General features: G+C 48.6%; 1 long non-coding RNA gene across 1 annotated transcript in view; it reads right to left on the bottom strand.

Moving 5' to 3' along the window:
* Positions 1–5,520, bottom strand: part of LOC146775880 (uncharacterized) — a 212,075-nt gene extending 206,555 nt beyond the window's left edge. Inside the window, exon 1 of the long non-coding RNA XR_014972214.1 lies at positions 5,389–5,520. This is a non-coding gene — a long non-coding RNA (uncharacterized LOC146775880). The remainder of the gene's footprint in view (positions 1–5,388) is intronic.
* Positions 5,521–6,000: the final 480 nt, after the last annotated feature.

Consider the following 6,000-nt stretch of genomic DNA (forward strand, 5'->3'; position numbering starts at 1 on the left):
CTTTTTAGGCCTGGGGGCAGGGAAGTATTTAGTGCTTGGGGAAAGGGGTTGGTTTTCAGGATGGGAGAGGGGTAGTTTTAGGGCTTCGGGCGGAGGGGGGCAGGGGTCGGGGGGTTACACTTTCCTGATAAATCTTAACCACGCATAGGTCTCTGCCATACATGCCTCAACAAAGCATATTTTGTTGTAAAGGCATGCATGGAAAAGGCATATGTGTGGTTAAGACTTGTATGGTTAAGACCGCATGGAACCAGCATGCGTGGTAATCACATGCGTGGTTCTGTCACACAACCAAATGAAATCAGTAAAGTCAGAAATAATATCTGGGGCCAGTCAGAGTTCCTTGGAGAGTACAGATCAGACTAGCAAATCAAGGTTCTTTGCTTTGGAACTCCCTCTCATTGCAACGAAGAATGGAAACTGCCTTTCTCTGTTTCAGAAACTTGCTAAAACTCATTTATTCAGGCAACCGGTGGGTTAAGCCATTCTTGTTTGTGCCTTTTCAATCTCCTGCATTGACCTGGGTCTGGGCTGGTTTTAGAACGTCTAAGAAAAGCCCTGCCAATCTCCCTAGGTCACTTCCATTTGAGTGTTATCTCCTCACTAGCTCTTTCCCATCTTGTCTTTAGCATACATGATTATTTACCATGTCTGTAGTCAGACTACCAAATGCATTATGTGTCCCAACGCACTGTAGTGTGTTACAAAAAATGCATAATCGGTGATTCAAGCAGTATGCCGCTCCTCTCTTCTAAAGCAGATGTGTTTGGTCACATTTCTAATGCTAAAGTACTTTCCACAAAAAAATCATTTCAGTACATTCCCTTTTTCATTTTAAACTGAAGAAGTATGCTACAATTCGCATATGAAAGAACATATCCGAATTGTTGTCATCTTGAGAAAGGCAATTGCATGGCTTTCTTTGATGTCGGAGTGCTCGACATATCCTGAAATAAACACATTTCTGTTAGAATTTCCCCAAACAAAACATTTCCTACAGATAGAACCTATTTCCTTTTCTGTCATCCCATCACTGCACCCCTGCAGTGGGAGCATCCACCCTCAGTTCAGATAGCAAATCTTACACTTTTTTTCCTATCAAATCAAAGGTGTATGTAATAAGTAAGGATGGTTCAGCATCTTACTTCCTGATAGCACGGCTCCCCACTTGCATCTCCTTCACCCCATTCCTCTTACGCATGTAATCAAACTTGACGAGCCAGGAATAGAAAACATTATATGCATACTAGCATGAAAGTTAAGCCATGTATGCAAATGTATTCCCGGGTGTGACACTAAATGGGTCTGGGTCATACATCCATGTGAAGTGAGCATGCAAAGTCATCAATTTGTGGGTAGTCACAAACGTTTGCAGTGTTTATCTTCCACTGTTCTGAAGTTGCAAACTAGTATTTACATAATCAGGTGTAAGTGACTAAGTATGTTGAACACGGTTGTTATAGGTGGGAAAGTGAATGCTGCACGTGGTGTCAGAACCCATTTTGGGGAAGGCAGGACACAGGGCAAACTGGGGGGACAGGGCCACAACCATGGTGGTTGGGGTCGTTTGCCCCTGGGGTCCATCCTAATATAGCTTTGACAATGGGCCAAGTACATCATTTCTGCATTTTGACTCAAGGTCGAGTAGGTGAACAGCCGAAGGCTTTTCAGGGACATAGTGTGGTGGAAGGCAAGAAGTCAGAAGTAACTAATCGACCAACAGCCTCAAAAGGATACTTTCCAGTCCAGTATTTTTTTGTAAAAAGAGCTGTCTTTTAATAATGTATGTTATGCGGTTTTGTAGAGCGCTCAGCTGCCCCAGCAAAGGGGCGTCCTGGCGCTAATGGCAAAAAACTGAACAGCCTCCAACAGGAATAAGGCCTACAATGGAGGGAAGAGGAACGGTTTGATTGCTTTGCGAAATGCCAAATAATTCTTCAAGCCGCGAATGGAAATAGGGAGCGTGTTCCCAAGTTTGGGTGCCAGCGTACGGAACGAACGCCCTTCCCCAGGTAAGGACCCTCCTCACTCAAGGGATAACTGCCAAGTGCTGCCCCATCGACCGAAGTTGGCGGGAAGGGGTATATGGTGCAAGCAGATTGGCCAGAATCCCTGGGGATGAAGAGTTCAGGATTTTAAACAAACTTACAGAGGGACTTGAACTCTATACGTTTGGCCACAGGCAGCCAGTGGAGCCGATGGATAGCACTGGATGCAAAGCACATCCTAGGCAGGCCAAGGAGAGTTCTGGCCGCTGCATTCTGGACCCTCTGCAGTCTGATGATTTCAGACTTGTTAGACCCCAGACAGAGTGAGCGCTGGCGTAGTCCAGTCTCGACAGAACCGAAGCCTGAACAATAACCTGCCTGATGGGGTGGGGGGGGGGGTAAAAAAAAAACCAACAGTGGCTCGAGCCCCCGCAGTTTGCCAAAACAGGTCCCCGCCACCTTCTTGGTTTGAGTCTGAAAACTAAGGGTGGAGTCAACCCAGACACCCAGATTTTCTACCACCTGTTTGGGGGCAGGTGCATGCCCCAGAGTGGCAGGCCACCAGTGCTCGCTCCACAGCTCAGAGTCTTTCCCTACCAGGAGTACCTCAGACTTGCTGGTGTGGAGCTGGAGACAGTTGGCAGACATCCACTCCTCGACGGCCTCAAAATCATTCTGGAACTTACAAGCCTCCCAAGTGGAGTCGTCAGAGAGTGTGACTACTAACTGTGTATCATCCGCATATGATACTGCCGTGAGCCCTCTGCTCTTAGCCACCATAGCTAGCGGTTGAACATACAAGTTGAAGAGGGTAGGGTTCAAGGCTGAGCCCTGCGGCACCTCCTGATTGGTAGTATGGACTCTAGAGACAAAAGGGGGGGCAGCTACCTGGAAGGTCCTCTCCGAAAGAAAAGAGGCAAACCAGTCCAGGGCCGAGTCCACAATGTTATCTTATGTTAAGTTGCATTTGTAAAGCGCTAATCACCAAAGGTCTCTAAGCGCTACAGCATAGGTCAGACAATCCAGAGTCCTTTCACGCAGCTAAACTCAACACGGAGCGGCGTAGGCATGTCCAAACGCCTCTGTGAACAGCATCGTCTTAAGTCTCCTCCGGAATGGAAGTAGTCTGGCTTCCTTACGCATACCATCCGGTAACTTGTTCCAAATCTGTAGGCTGATAACTGAAAAAGCCCGGCCTCCTAAGGTGACTCTATTGAAACGTGGGCTTGCGAGGAAGCTGGCCTGCGACGAACGAAGGTAACGTCCAGGCGCATAGGGCTTCAAGCGCTCTTTAATGTATTTGGGTGCTTCGCCAAACTGGGATTTATGTGAAATGCACAGACCCTTGAAACTGACCCTTTGCTTAATGGGGAACCAATGTAGCCGTTGCAACAGGAGGGTTGCATGCGCTCTTTGAGGCAATTTGTAGATCAGCCTCGCAGCGCCATTCATGACCACTTGGAGTTTCCCCAAGAGTTTTCCAATGCCTGCCTCCTCCAACCGCTTCTGCAAAATCTGGTGGGACACAGTATCGAACGCGGCACTGAGATCTAGTAAGATCAGTGCCGAGGTACGACCCTTGTCTAGGGTCCATCTCAGATGTTCGGTCACAGCTAGAAGAGCAGATTCCGTGCTGTGACATTCTGGGAGGGGTCCAGTATATTATTTCCCTCCAGATAGCCCATCAAGATGGAATTGATGTAGGCCTCTGAGATCTTGCAGACCCAAGGCAGGAGGGAGATGGGGCGAAAACTTTCTGGTTTGTCTGCGTCAAGATTAGTTTTTTTTTAACAAGGGTACCACCCTAGCTTGTTTTCATGAGCTGGGGACAACAGCCGTAGAGAGAGATAGATTGAACACCTGGCGCAAGGGTGTGATAAGCACAGGTAGAATTTTCATGAAGTGATCATGCTTGAGAGGGTCGGTGGGGGAGCCAGAAGGGACCTTGCTACATAGCACGGACAGTTCCTCTTGGGAGATTGGCGGAAAAGCGGCCAGAGTGTGCGAAGTGGGACATCTGGGCATGTGGTCAGGACATAGCGCTGCCTGGGGGAAGGACTTATAGATCTTATCCACCTTCTCCACAAAGAAGGAGGCCAGAACATCACATTGCTCGTCTGACGATATCAGGGTCGCATTAAGGGCCGTGGATGATTTAAGCTCTTTCAGTATCGAGAAGATATTTTTGGATGGATTGTTACTACTGCTGATCTCATCTGCGTAGTAGGTTGCCCGTTCCGACTGGATAGCCCTATGGTATTTTTTGATCGCTGTCTGATAGGACCTCTTCAGGTTTGGGTCATAGTCCCTTCTCCCTTCTCCAGGCTCTCTCCAGCCTTTTGCACTCTTTACGCAGGAAGGTAAGCTTAGCATTGTACCAGGGACTGGATTTGGTATTACAACTTTTTGACCACTTTACAGGGATGAGAGAGTCCATAGCGCAGTGAATCCAGTCCGACAGAGATCTGTCGGCCATGTCTGAGTCATCTGGAATGTTGGGCATAGTTGTGGAGATGAGGCCATGAAATTGCGCGATATTAAGTGTATGCCAGGGGCGCCTAAGTGAGAGCTTCTGAGACACCCTTCTTGCAGGCACAACCCCGGAGAGCATCATCATTATTAGATAGTGGTCAGACCAGCACATCGGGGAGGGGGGGTGGACAGTTAGGAGAGAAAGGTTAGAAAAGACTGGGTCCAATAAATGGCCCGCGGAGTGTGTAGGACCCTGCACCAGCTGAGATAGCTGACATGCCGCAAGTTCGTCCAGAAAGTAGCCCACATCAGTATCCTGGGGGCTGTCCAGATGCAAATTCAGGTCCCCAATGATAATAAAATTGGACGCTCTCATGGCTAAGGGGTTTACAACCACCTCAAAAAGTGCATCCCTAAACTCTTTGGCGGACCCTAGCGGTCGGTAGACCAGTAGGCCAAACAAAGTGTAGCTAGCGTTAAATGAGATCCCAAAGCGCGCAGCTTCACACCCATCCAAGGGCTCCTTAACAAAGTTACAGGGGTAGGAAGATTTAAAAATAACTGCTTTACCACCCCCTCTAGACCCTCTATTGAGCGTCTTAATACTAAAACCTGGGGGTAGCCCCAAACCTGGCTCAGCCACCCTATCATCTGACAACCACGTCTCAGTTAAAAAAAGAGCATCCAGGATTTCATCCTGTAACAGGTCGTAAACATCTGCAAAATGTTTGACTAAGGAGTGGCAGTTTAAACTGAGAAGTTTGATTTTCGGGCTAGTGCTAGGAGGGGGGTGCAGAGGACGTCCAGGAGTTAAAGCCGCAGTTTAAACAGCAGAATGGTCCCTCCAGAGAAATACAGGGAGGATGACTGCAAGGGCTTAATCTATTCTTAAAAGTGAAGAAATCCGCCATAGAGTAGGTGACCATACCTCTAGTGGAACCACCAGCATGTCTGGCGAAGTCCAGGCACAGACGGGCTTGCCTCAGGCATGCCAGCGGCGCACCAGCGGCGCACCAACTGTGCACGTCCACCACGCACTCGCCACGGCATTGGGTTTAAGTGGAAGAAACCCGGAAATGCCGAGAGCGCGAGCCAGACCAGCTGGTTCCCAAACACGCCCTCCGCTCAAACGGCACACTGCCGCGGCAGAACAGGGCAGAGGCCAGGAGGAGGTGGGATGTCCCCAGGCCAAAGCACACGTAAGGTAAGAGCCCCGTAGATGAAAAAGCAGTAACACAATCGGCCCCCAAGCCACACAGAAGTGAGTGACAATTAAAAGAAAATAGCAGCACAGCATTAAAAAACACAGTTTGAGCAAATAGCTAAAAGCAATCAGCAGGTGACGTCACTCAGTCCGCTCAGTATTAGGGCTCTTTCACAGGGTTCTTCAAATTGCTGTGGCATGTAATGTATACACTGCTTGCACCCACCCAGATTCTGATCAGGGGTGGTGATCCCTGTCCTACTACTGTGATAACCTGTTATGGTTGTAGTGCTGAGTCACCCATCTAGGCAGGACATTTACATATGGGGGAATGTC

Source organism: Triturus cristatus, chromosome 12 (genome assembly GCF_964204655.1).
Source record: "Triturus cristatus chromosome 12, aTriCri1.1, whole genome shotgun sequence".
Classification (NCBI taxonomy): domain Eukaryota; kingdom Metazoa; phylum Chordata; class Amphibia; order Caudata; family Salamandridae; genus Triturus; species Triturus cristatus.